Below are 14,095 nucleotides of genomic sequence, written 5' to 3' on the forward strand. Positions count from 1 at the left end.
GGGATCTCGCGGATATAGAAGGTTACGGCAGTGGAAATTGTGTTTCGGTGGCTCCCTGGATAGTTTCGGGGTACGTAGGTATATATAGGAGGAAGAAGTAGGTCGGTGGCTGATAACCCACAAGTGTAGGGGGTCGCAACAGCTTTCGAGGGTAAAGTACTCAACCCAAATTTATTGATTCGACACAAAGGGAGCCAGAGAATATTCTTGAGTATTAGCAGTTGAGTTGTCAGTTCAACCACACCTGGATAACTTAGTATCTGCAGCGAAGTATTTAGTAGCAAAGTAATACGGAAATAGAAGTAACAATAGCAAAAGTAATATTTTTGGGTTTTGTAATGTTTGTAACAGTAGCAACGGAAAAGTAAATAAGCGGAGAACAATATGTGAAAAGCTCGTAGGCAATGGATCAGTGATGGATAATTATATCCGATGCGATTCCTCATGTAATAGCTATAACCTAGGGTGACACAGAACTAGCTCCAGTTCATCAATGTAATGTAGGCATGTATTCCGTAAATAGTCATACGTGCTTATGGAAAAGAACTTGCATGACATATTTTGTCCTACCCTCCCGTGGCAGCGGGGTCCTAGCGGAAACTAAGGGATATTAAGGCCTCCTTTTAATAGAGAACCGGAACAAAGCATTAGCACTTAGTGAATACATGAACTCCTCAAACTACGGTCATCACTGAGAAGTATCCCGGTTATTGTCACTTCGGGGTTGTCGGGTCATAACACATAATAGGTGACTATAGACTTGCAAGATAGGATCAAGAACTCACATATATTCATGAAAACATAATAGGTTCAGATCTGAAATCATGGCACTCGGGCCCTAGTGACAAGCATTAAGCATAGCAAAGTCATAGCAACATCAATCTCAGAACATAGTGGATACTAGGGATCAAACCCTAACAAAAGTAACTTGATTACATGATAAATCTCATCCAACCCATCACCGTCCAGCAAGCCTACGATGGAATTACTCACGCACGGCGGTGAGCATCATGAAATTGGTGATGGAGGATGGTTGATGATGACGATGGCGACGAATCTCCCTCTCCGGAGCCCCGAACGGACTCCAGATCAGCCCTCCCGAGAGAGATTAGGGCTTGGCGGCGGCTCCGTATCGTAAAACGTGATGAAACTTTCTCTCTGATTTTTTTCTCCGCGAAACGGAATATATAGCGTTGGAGTTGAGGTCGGTGGAGCTCCAGGGGGCCCAGGAGACAGGGGGCGCGCCCAGGGGGAGAGGGCGCGCCCCCCACCCTCCTGGACAGGCTGTGGGTCCCCTGACCTTGATTCTTTCGCCAGTATTTTTTATATTTTCCAAAAAGTGCCTCCGTGGATTTTCAGGTCATTCCGAGAACTTTTGTTTTCTACACATGAAACAACATCATGGTAATTCTGCTGAAAACAGCGTCAGTCCGGGTTAGTTCCATTCAAATCATGCAAATTAGAGTCGAAAACAAGGGTAAAAGTGTTTGGAAAAGTAGATACATTGGAGACGTATCAACTCCCCCAAGCTTAAACCATTGCTTGTCCTTAAGCAATTCAGTTGATAAACTGAAAGTGATAAAGAAAAACTTTTACAAACTCTATTTGCTCTTGTTGTTGTAAATATATCAAGCCAGCATTCAAGTTTCAGCAAATATTATGAACTAACCATACTCACAATAACACCTAGGTCTCACAATTACTCATATCAATGGCATAATCAGCTAGCGAGCCATAATAATAAAACTCAGATGACAACACTTTCTCAAAATAATCACAACATGATATAACAAAATGGTATTTGGCTAGCCCTTTCTGAGACCGCAAAACATAAATGCAGAGCACCTTTAAAGATCAAGGACTGACTAAACATTGTACTTCATGGTAAAAGAGATCCAGTCAAGTCATACCCAATATAAACCAATAATAATGAATGCAAATGACAGTGTGCTCTCCAGCAGGTGCTTTTAATAAGAAGGTGATGACTCAACATAAAAGTAAATAGATAGGCCCTTCGCAGAGGGAAGCAGGGATTTGTAGAGGTGCCAGAGCTCGATTTTTTAAAATAGAGACTGAATAACATTTTGAGCGGCATACTTTCACTGTCAACGCAACAACTATGAGATGGCTGTATCTTCCATACTACATGCATTATAGGCAGTTCCCAAACAGAATGGTAAAGGTTTATACTCCCCCAACCACCAACAAGCATCAATCCATGGCTTGCTCGAAATAACGAGTGCCTCCAACTAACAACAGCCCTGGGGGAGTTTTGTTTAATTATTTTGATTTGCTTTTGATCTTTTGGATCTTGGAACTGGGCATCCCGGTTACCGGCCCTTTCTCGTGAATGAGGAGCGGAGTCCACTCCTCTTGAGAATAACCCACCTAGCATGGAAGATATAGGCAGCCCTAGTTGAAACATGAGCTGCTCGAGCATACAAAACAGAATTTCATTTGAAGGTTTGGAGTTTGGCACATACAAATTTACTTGGAACGGCAAGTAAATACCGCATATAGGAAGGTATGGTGGACTCACATGGAACAACTTTGGGGTTTAAGGAGTTTGGATGCACAAGCAGTATTCCCGCTTAGTACAGGTGAAGGCTAGAAAAAGACTGGGAAGCGACCAACTGAGAGAGCGACAACAGTCATGAACATGCATTAAAATTAATTTACATCGAGTATAAGCATGAGTAGGATATAATCCACCATGTACATAAATATCATGAAGGCTATGTTGATTTGTTTTCAACTACATGCGTGAACATGTGCCAAGTCGAGTCACTCACTTCATTCAAAGGAGGATACCATCCCATCATACCACATCACAATCATTCTAATAGCATGTTGGCACGCAAGGTAAACCATTATAACTCATAGCTAATCAAGCATGGCACAAGCAACTATAATCTCTAAATGGCATTGCAAATATGTTTACTTCATAATAAGCTGAAATAGGAATGATGAACTCATCATATTTACAAAAACAAGAGAGGTCGAGTTCATACCAGCTTTTCTCATCCCAATCAGTCCATCATATATCGTCATTATTGCCTTTCACTTGCACGACCGAACGATGTATATAATAATAATAGTGCACGTGCATTGGACTAAGCTGGAATCTGCAAGCATTCAACTCAAGAGATAAGACAAGGTAATATGGGCTCTAAGTTAAATAAACAATCATGCATATGAGAGCCGCTAAACATTTTCAATATGGTCTTCTCGACCCCCAAAGAAAAGAAAAGAAAAGAAAACTATTTACACGGGAAAGCTCCCAACAAGTAAAAAGAAGAACGAGAAATCTTTTTGGGTTTTCATTTTAATTCTACTACAAGCATGGAAATTAAACTAACTAATTTTTTTGGTTTTTCTTAAGGTTTATCAAACTCACAAGAAGAAAACTAGAAAAAGAAAATTAAACTAGCATGGATAATACAATGAAAGAGTATGAGCACCGACGACTAGTGTGTGAATATGAATGTAAAGTCGGTGAGAAATACGTACTCCCCCAAGCTTAGGCTTTTGGCCTAAGTTGGTTTAATACCAAGGACCGTGGCTACTCTCCCCGGTGTAATGAAGAGTGTCATCGTATTGCCACTAACTGGCGATCTCCTCTGGATCCCACTGATAACAGGATGGACGATAAGGGTCCAGCGGGGGTTCCGGCTCAGGCTCTGGAGTGGATGCTTGGCCTTGATGAGCATACACCGCTTCCGGTGAACAAGAAAATTATCTGCAATCAAATCAAACAACAGAGGCGCAGGCAAAATAATAGTCTCATTATGTTTCTTATTAAATCTAAGGTTATACAAGAGCATCTTTTCTTCGTTTTCAACAATAAACGCGTGTGCTACCATGCTCTTGTAATCTATAATGTAAGGAGGCAATTTTGTCTCCTCTTTCTCATGGTGCCTAATGGGTATCTGAAAATGTCTAGCCAGACGTGAAGCATAGATACCTCCAAATATGGGGCCTTTTGTACGATTCAGGCTTAGCCGTTTAGCAATTATGGCACCCATACTAAAACTATTGTCTCCAAACAAAGCATGTTGCAAAATGATAATATCAGGAACACTAAGGTTTCCGCTATTTCCACGACCAATTAAGCATCTACTAGCAAATATGGCAAAGTAGCGTAAAACAGGGAAGTGTATGCTAGAGATTTTCGCCTCGGAACCCTTCTTTGGCTCCTCTACAGCTATAGTGTTAACAAAGCCATCCACATCTTTACAATGGGGTTCCTCTAATTCTCCCTCACAGGGTATCCTACATACCGCGCAAAAACCACGTAAAGACATTTCTCTGAATTCATCATATATTAATGAAATGATACTGAAGGCAGTGAATTCTTAGGATAATAATAAAAATTTGCACGAAAGTATTGGTGAGTAAGAGATACTGATCGATCCGGTCGTGGAGGAAATTGGTGAGGCCTGCATTCTCAATCAAAGAATAAAAATCTTCATGAATTCCAGCTTCTTTCAAGAAATCATCGCATGGCCATTCACACGGCCGTACTTCCGCTAAGCGAGGAAGATTATACTTGGCTTTTTCCTTCTCTTTAGCCTGTTTTTCTCGAGACCCTTGGCTAGATGAGCCCCTCAGAAGTTTCCTTAACATTTTCTGAAAATTTCTGAAATTTTAGTAACTTCGAAATAAAAGTGAATAAAATTAAACAAGATTGGTAGCAACTACTCCTACAAGTGCCTAGAGCCTATATCATGCATTAGAATTACTTGGGACCTCATAAATTTGACATGCAAGCTCAAGAACATGGTCACCTATGCAGCAAAAATTTGCAATGAATAAAGCACTAGAACAAAAACTAATTGGACCAATGGAGGAGTCACATACCAAGCAACAATCTCCCAAAGCAGTTTTGTGAATGGAGCTTTGAGCAAGGAGATCGAAAATTGCAGCAAAATGAGCTAGAACTCGTGCTTGAGCTGGATGGGGATTTTTTTGGGAGGAAGATGGAGTGTGTGGGTGCTGGCATAAGTGGAGGGGGGCCACCAGGGGCCCACGAGACAGGGGGCGCGCCCAGGGGGGAAGGGCGCGCCCTCCTCTCTCGTGGCATGGTGCTTGCCCCTCCTGCAGTGATTTCAGTGCCTAGAATCCTCAAATATTCCAAAAAAAATCATACTAAATTGGCAGGGCATTTGGAGCACTTTTATTTTCGGGATATTTTTTATTGCATGGATAATTCAGAAAACAGACAAATAATACTATTTTTGCTTTATTTATTCAAAATAACAGAAAGTAAAAAGAGGGTACAGAAGGTTGTGCCTTCTAGTTTCATCCATCTCATGGTCATCAAAATGAATCCACTAACAAGGTTGATCAAGTCTTGTTAACAAACTCATTCCGAATAACACGGAACCGGAGAAATTTCGAATGACACTAGGTTACCTCAACGGGGATATGAAAATCCCCAATAATAAGAATATCATACTTTTTCTTGACAGTAGGGAGAGGAAATTCAAATCCTCCAAAAATGATAGTTGGAACTTTTCCAATGGAATTAATGCTATGAACTTGAGATTGTTTCCTCGGAAAGTGTACCGTATGCTCATTACCATTAACATGAAAAGTGACATTGCCCTTGTTGCAATCAATAACAGCCCCTGCAGTATTCAAAAAGGGTCTACCAAGGATAATCGACATACTATCGTCCTCGGGAATATCAAGAATAACAAAGTCCGTTAAGATAGTGACATTTGCAACTACAACAGGCACATCCTCACAAATACCAACAGGTATAGCAGTTGATTTATTAGCCATTTGCAAAGATATTTCAGTAGGTGTCAACTTATTCAATTCAAGTCTACGATATAAAGAGAGAGGCATAACACTAACACCGGCTCCAAGATCACATAAAGCAGTTTTAACATAATTTCTTTTAATGGAGCATGGTATAGTTGGTACCCCTGGATCTCCAAGTTTCTTTGGTATTCCACCCTTAAAAGTGTAATTAGCAAGCATGGTGGAAATTTCAGCTTCCGGTATCTTTCTTTTATTTGTGATGATATCCTTCATATACTTAGCATAAGGATTTACTTTAAGCATATCAGTTAAGCTCATACGTAAGAAGATAGGTCTAATCATTTCAGCAAAGCGCTCAAAATCCTCATCATCCTTTGATTTGGATGGTTTAGGAGGAAAGGGCATGGGTTTCTGAACCCATGGTTCTCTTTCTTTACCGTGTTTCCTAGCAACGAAGTCTCTCTTATCATAACGTTGATTCTTTGATTGTGGGTTATCAAGATCAACAGCAGGTTCAATCTCTACATCATTATTATTGCTAGGTTGAGCATCAACATGAACATTATCATTTACATTATCACTAGGTTCATGTTCATCACCTGATTGTGTTTCAGCATCAGAAATAGAAATATCATTGAGATTCTCAGGTGTGTCTACAGTAGGTTCACTAGAAGCATGCAAAGTCCTATCGTTTTTCTTTTTCTTCTTTTTGGAAGAACTAGGTGCATCTAAAATGTTTCTCTGAGAATCTTGCTCGATTCTCTTAGGGTGGCCTTCAGGATACAAAGGTTCCTTAGTCATTCTACCAGTTCTAGTAGCCACTCTAACAGTAAAGTCATTTTTATTATTTAATTCATCAAGCAAATCATTTTGAGCTTTAAGTACTTGCTCCGCGTGGGTAGCAACCATAGAAGCATATTTGCTAATGAGTTTGAGTTCACCTTTAACTCTAGCCATATTATCGTCCACGCGTCCTATCTCGAAAGCATTATTCTTTAACTCTCTACAACATAAGCATTAAAACTTTCTTCTCTAGCCATAAAGTCATCAAATTCATCTCGGCATGGGCTATGAAGTTTAGTAGAGGGGATTTCAACTTTATCATATCTATTGAGAGAATTTACCTTTACTACCTGTGTCGGGTTATCAAGACAATGTGGTTCTTCATCAGGCGGTATATTAAGACCATGTATTTCTTCAATAGGTGGTAAATTCTTAACATCTTCAGCTTTAATACCTTTTTCTTTCATTGATTTCTTTGCCTCTTGCGTAACCTCGGGACTGAGAAATAAAACACCTCTCTTCTTCGGAGTGGGTTTAGGGATAGGTTCAGAAGTTGGCTCAATTGGTTCAGGAATTGCCTCAGGAATTGGCTCAGGAAGAGTCCAGTTATTTTCATTAGTCAACATATTAATCAATAATAATTCAGCTTCGTCGACTGTTCTTTCCCTGAAAACACAACCAGCACAACTATCCAAGTGGTCCTTGGAAGCATCGGTTAGTCCATTATAAAAGATATCAAGTATTTCATTCTTCTTGAGAGGATGATCAGGCAAAGCATTAAGTAATCGGAGAAGCCTCCCCCAAGCTTGTGGGAGACTCTCTTCTTTGATTTGCACAAAATTATATATTTCCCGCAAGGCAGCTTGTTTCTTATGAGCAGGGAAATATTTAGCAGAGAAGTAATAGATCATATCCTGGGGACTACGCACACAACCAGGAGCAAGAGAGTTGTACCAAGTCTTAGCATCACCCTTTAATGAGAATGGAAATATCTTAAGGATATAATAATAGCGAGATTTATCATCATGAGTAAACAGGGTAGCTATATCATTCAACTTGGTAAGATGTGCCACAATAGTTTCAGATTCAAGGCCATAAAAAGGATCAGATTCAACCAAAGTAATAATTTCAGGATCAACAGAGAATTCATAATCCTTATCAGTAACACAGATAGGTGAAGTAGCAAAAATAGGGTCAGGTTTCATTCTAGCATTAAGAGACTGATGCTTCCATTTAGCTAATAATTTCTTTAGATCATATCTATCATTGCAAGCAAGAATAGCTCTAGCAGCTTCCTCATTCATAACATAACCCTCAGGAACAACAGGCAATTCATAATCATTGGGAGAACTTTCATCATCACTATCATCAATAATAGCATCTTCAATAATTTCATTCTCTCTAGCCCTAGCAAGTTGTTCATCAAGAAATTCACCTAATGGCACAGTAGTATCACGCAAAGAAGTAGTTTCATCATAAGTATCGTGCATAGCAGAAGTGGCATCATCAATAACATGCGACATATCAGAATTAATAACAGTAGCGGGTTTAGGTGTCGCAAGCTTACTCAAAACAGAAGGAGAATCTAGTGCAGAGCTAGATGGCAGTTCCTTACCTCCCCTCGTAGTTGAGGGATAAATTTTTGTTTTGTTGTCTTTCAAGTTCTTCATAGTGATCAACAGATATAAATCCCAAGTGACTCAAAGAATAGAGCTATGCTCCCCGGCAACGGCGCCAGAAATTAGTCTTGATAACCCACAAGTGTAGGGGATCGCAACAGCTTTCGAGGGTAAAGTACTCTACCCAAATTTATTGATTCGACACAAGGGGAGCCAGAAAATATTCTTGAGTATTAGCAGTTGAGTTGTCAGTTCAACCACACCTGGATAACTTAGTATCTGCAGCAAAGTATTTAGTAGCAAAGTAATATGGAAATAAAAGTAACAATAGCAAAAGTAATATTTTTGGGTTTTGTAATGTTTGTAACAGTAGCAACGGAAAAGTAAATAAGCGGAGAACAATATGTGAAAAGCTCGTAGGTAATGGATCAGTGATGGATAATTATGTCGGATGCGATTCCTCATGTAATAGCTATAACCTAGGGTGACACAGAACTAGCTCCAGTTCATCAATGTAATATAGGCATGTATTCCGTAAATAGTCATACGTGCTTATGGAAAAGAACTTGCATGCCATCTTTTGTCCTACCCTCCCGTGGCAGCGGGGCCCTAGCGGAAACTAAGGGATATTAAGGCCTCCTTTTAATAGAGAACCGGAACAAAGCATTAGCACTTAGTGAATACATGAACTCCTCAAACTACGGTCATCACTGAGAAGTATCCCGATTATTGTCATTTCGGGGTTGTCGGATCATAACACATAATAGGTGACTATAGACTTGCAAGATAGGATCAAGAACTCACATATATTCATGAAAACATAATAGGTTCAGATCTGAGATCATGGCACTCGGGCCCTAGTGACAAGCATTAAGCATAGCAAAGTCATAGCAACATCAATCTCAGAACATAGTGGATACTAGGGATCAAACCCTAACAAAAGTAACTTGATTACATGATAAATCTCATCCAACCCATCACCGTCCAGCAAGCCTATGATGGAATTACTCACGCACGGCGGTGAGCATCATGAAATTGGTGATGGAGGATGGTTGATGATGACGATGGCGACGAATCCCCCTCTCCGGAGCCCCGAACGGACTCTAGATCAGCCCTCCTGAGAGAGATCAGGTCTTGGCGGCGGCTCTGTATCATAAACGCGATGAAACTTTCTCTCCTGATTTTTTCCTCCTCGAAAGGGAATATATAGCGTTGGAGTTGAGGTCGGTGGAGCGTCGGGAGGCCCACGAGACAGGGGGGCACGCCCAGGGGGGAAGGGCGCGCCCCCCACCCTCGTGGATAGGGTGTGGGCCCCCTGGTCCTGATTCTTTCGCCAGTATTTTTTATATTTTCCAAAAAGTGCCTCCGTGGATTTTCAGGACATTCCGAGAACTTTTGTTTTCTACACATGAAACAACATCATAGTAATTCTGCTGAAAACAGCGTCAGTCCGGGTTATATCCATTCAAATCATGCAAATTAGAGTCCAAAACAAGGGCAAAAGTGTTTGGAAAAGTAGATACGTTGGAGACGTATCAGTGGCCGCCCGTGGGGCCTAGGAGACAGGGGGCGCGCCCTCCACCCTCCTGGCCGAGGGCGCGCCCTCCACCCTCCTGGCCGGCTCGGCTGCTTCTTGACTTGCACTCCAAGTCCTCTGGATCACGTTCGTTCCAAAAATCACGCTCCTGAAGGTTTTATTCCGTTTGGACTCCGCTTGATATTCCTTTTCTTCGAAATACTGAAATAGGCAAAAAAACAGAAATACGGGCTGGGCCTCCAGTTAGTAGGTTAGTCCCAAAAATGATATAAATGTATAAAATAAAGCCCATAAGCATCCAAAAGGGGTAATATAATAGCATGGAACAATCAAAAATTATAGATACGTTGGAGACGTATCAATACTCTAAAATACGCAAGATAAGCGTGAGTGCTATGGATGGCGTTCTCATAGGGAGACGGAAGCGGATCCATAGTGGTGTATTGATATGGTGAATATGTGGACTCATGTGCGCCACCTCAGAGAGTTACTTGCAGTCGTAGTTCAGGATAGCCGCCGAGTCAAAGCTGGCTTGCTGCAGTTAAAGCCCACCATCCCTTTGTTGATAATGATGCATATATAGCTAGTTCTGATGTAAGCACTACAAAAAAATACACTTCCGTGATGATACGTGTTTGTCACTGTAGGCCGCGTTTTTTGTCATGCATGTACATCCATGACGATTTTATGACAGAATCATGATAGTCATACATGTGCTGTCGTAGAAGTGTTCCATGACATTACCAAAATTATCATCACGGAAGTGTCCACTTCTATGACGATAAATCGCGCATCACAGAAGTGCTTTCGTCAAGGGTGACTGACATGTGGCATCCACCGTAACGGAACGCCGTTAAGCTATCGGCTCGGGTTTTGGATCCGATAACCCGTTAACAGCCCTGACCAATGGGAAATTTCCACGTGTAAAATTCTTATTGGCCGGACGAAACACGTGTCAGCTCGTCAGTGGGTCAGATAGGCGCCTATGATATGTCGACACGTGCCACGGCCCACCACTGGCCCATTTAGCTTACAAAGCCGGCCCGTTTGTCTTGGTCAAAAGTTAACGGGCTGGCCCATGAAAAGCCTGTTACCGGTCTCTTCGCAAATAGCCCATTTTATGGCCCGGTAACTCACGGCCCGTTAGGCCCTAAAGGAAATCGGCCCAACAACGTCATCGAATATAACACCAGCCCATTTCACTTTCGGCACATGTATGGCCCACGACGTCTTTCGGCCCATATGAGGCCTTCGTATCTTTAGGCCCTTTAGAGGCCCACGGTGACTCTAGCCCATAATGAACAGTAATTTTCTTTGTACCCGTTAACGGCTCGTGATTCACATGGGCCGTTTCTAGCCCGTGTTAGCTTTCGGCCTATTGACGGCCCATATGTTCTTGGGCTCCTTTCCGGCCCTCGATGTAGGAGATATGCCCTAGAGGCAATAATAAATGATATTATTTATCTCCGAGTTCATAATTATGTTTATGTTCCATGCTATAACTGCAATGATTCTCGAGTCTGCAATATCCACGAGGCTCGGAGGAAGACTCAAATGCACATGTGGAATAATAAACGGTAAGAAGTATTCCTAGTCTGGCCTCTAAGACTAGCTCAAGTGTTGTATGATGATTCTGTTTTCCTGGTCATGGGCATGTCTATGCCAGCAACTTTGAGGGCACAATGTTAAGAGAACATTTGTGTTCAATCGACCCGGATTGATGTTATGCTATGAGATTCATTCGTCACAAGTTTATTGGTACATAACACAGAGATGGTTAACGTTTGCATGATTCCTTAGACCATGAGAGTATCGAGTTTCTTCATGCTTGCTTCATGAACTTTGGGGTTTGTTAAACGTCATCCGTAAATGGGTGGCTATTACGGCGGCTTACGGGTTCATGGAAAAGTGTGTCAAGTAACTTGATAGCTCAAGATTGGGATTTGCTCCTCCGACGATGGAGAGATATCTCTGGGCCCTCTCGGTGTTACGGTATCCATCATCGTCTGGCCAGACACTTTGTGATTTGATCACGGGGATGCCGGAACACGATAACGAGAAAAGAGAACAATACCGGTAACGAGGTAACTAGCATAGTGGACAAGTTGTTGATCCACGGGAATGCCAACATGTCTCACCTCGGGTATTTGTAACATATCGCGAAGCAACAGGAATAGCACACGGCAACTGGAGGTTCACTCGAATATTTATTCGTGTGGGTATAGGGGTCAATATGGGTGTCCACGGCTCCGATGTTGATCATTGATCGGAAGGGGTTCCGGGTCATGTCTATACTTCACCGAACCTATAGGGTCACACGCTTAAGGGTCATCTATCTGTTGAATACTAGACAGGGAGTCTGAGAGAAAATCACCAAAAAAGTTTCGGACACCGAAAAGTTTCGGACAGCGGAATCGTACCGCAGAGAGAGGTCATCGGATAAGTTTCGATGATACCGAAAAGTTGTTTCGGGATACACCATTAAGTCAAATTGGTTTCGGCACATGCCTGATAATTCTTGGAGGATGCCAGAATCATTCTGGAAGCTTTTTGGAATTTTCTGAGATAAAAACCGGAAATGTTCCGGAGCTGCCGGAGCCACTTCAGATGCGTTTCGCAGATGAAAATCACTAAAACCGGAATTGTTTTGGAACGCGTTGAAAATCATTTTAGTGGGTACTGGAAATGTTCTTAGCCCACATAAATATTTTCAGTTCGATCAGACGCTGAAAAATGTCGTCGTGAATAGTGAAAATCAGCTTTATGGTTACTTTATGGAAAGCCACCTTTTGGGGCTTTGCTCCAAAAGATCTTGGGGATGACATGGATGGATAGGAGCCATTTTTTGGGCCCCTCATGGGGGTGTGGCCGGCCACATGGGGTATCCCCCCTAGGGGACCCTCTTGTTCCTTGGTTTCACTCCTAGGTCCTTGTGGAAGGACTTCATTCATGTGCATTTTGGGTTTTTTGTGAAACTACCCTACCCCCTTGGGATTTCCTATAAACAGAGGTGGAGGGGCAGCCCTCCACACTCATCCCTTGCTCTCATACACATGCCATGCATTATCTGGCTTCTTCTCTCCCTCCCACGAAAGTTTCGTAGAGCCGTAAGGCTGTCTGGGTTCCGGCAGGAACTAGTTCTGGACGGCGAAGCCCTGCCGGATAGATGACACCGTATGTGTGCAACTCTGTAGAGAGATCGTAGTTTCGGTCTTAGTTCGTGAGTGCCTCCCGAAGGGCTGTCCGTGTGACCGTCCGAGTTTCGAAGGTCCTCCCGAAGGGCTGTCCGAGTGACCGTTCGAGTTTCGAAGGTCCTCCCGAAGGGCTGTCCGCGACACCGTCCGGGGGGGCTGTTCGACCGCCTCCCGGAGGGCTGTCTGAGGAGCAGATGAGGGTATACATCCTCGCGGTTGGGAGGTTGTAAATCCTAGCTGCGGGGATCTGCACCGCCGATCGTCATCGACTCTACTTCCCGCTGCGCTACGAGTCGGTAACGAAAAAGATCAAACCATGTATGCAGTCTCCATAGTGGTCCTAGGCTGGTGCGTAGGTCGGAAATTTTTTGTTTTCTGTCGCATTCCCCTTGAGAGAATACATGGAGATGTATGGGTATTGCATAATATAATTAGGTAGTAGATGAGATCTATTGCTGAAAATTATTTATGCGGGTGACAGATGAAATCTGTTACCGAGGTTCTTGTTGCTTCCCTAGAATTTGCGTTTGCTCAACCTAGAGACAGCATGGTGGAATTTGACAAAGTTCTGGCAATCCGTGATCCTGATTGATCATGGAAGTGCTATCAGTTCTTTGGGTTCTGCCGTAGTCAAAAGAAAGATGAAATTCGCAGATCAAAGGGCATTGCAGATATGATCTGCACGGGGGTCATGCGTATGACGAAGTTTAGTATGGGGCTCGAGATTTAATTATCCCGTGTTTCATACACCTCGAGATGTTAATCTAGCAACTTGAATAATCATACTTGATGATAAAACGTTGGTCGCTGCGGTTTAAGTCAAAACCTTAGAAGCCACGTAAAATAAATTTTGCATAAACCGATTAGAGGCGTCTAACTTGGTTTTGCAGGATGTGCATATGATGTGGTATAGCAGTGCTCATACTAATTCGATTATGTATGAGATGACTATATGATGTAATTTGATTAACATGACCTGCGTGTCATGATTCGGCATGATGGTTGGAGCCATATGATTGCACTTTAATGACCTGCGTGTCAACCTTGTTGTAATGCATTATTTTGTTAGCTATAGAGATAGCAATATTATCTGGTGCATCGACAAGGTGGTGGCAATCTTCGCGAAGGTGAACACCGACGCGAATGCCGAAGACGAAGAAATGAAAGACTTCTCCGTCAGAAAGGGCTATACC

Source organism: Triticum aestivum, chromosome 2D (genome assembly GCF_018294505.1).
Source record: "Triticum aestivum cultivar Chinese Spring chromosome 2D, IWGSC CS RefSeq v2.1, whole genome shotgun sequence".
NCBI lineage: Eukaryota > Viridiplantae > Streptophyta > Magnoliopsida > Poales > Poaceae > Triticum > Triticum aestivum.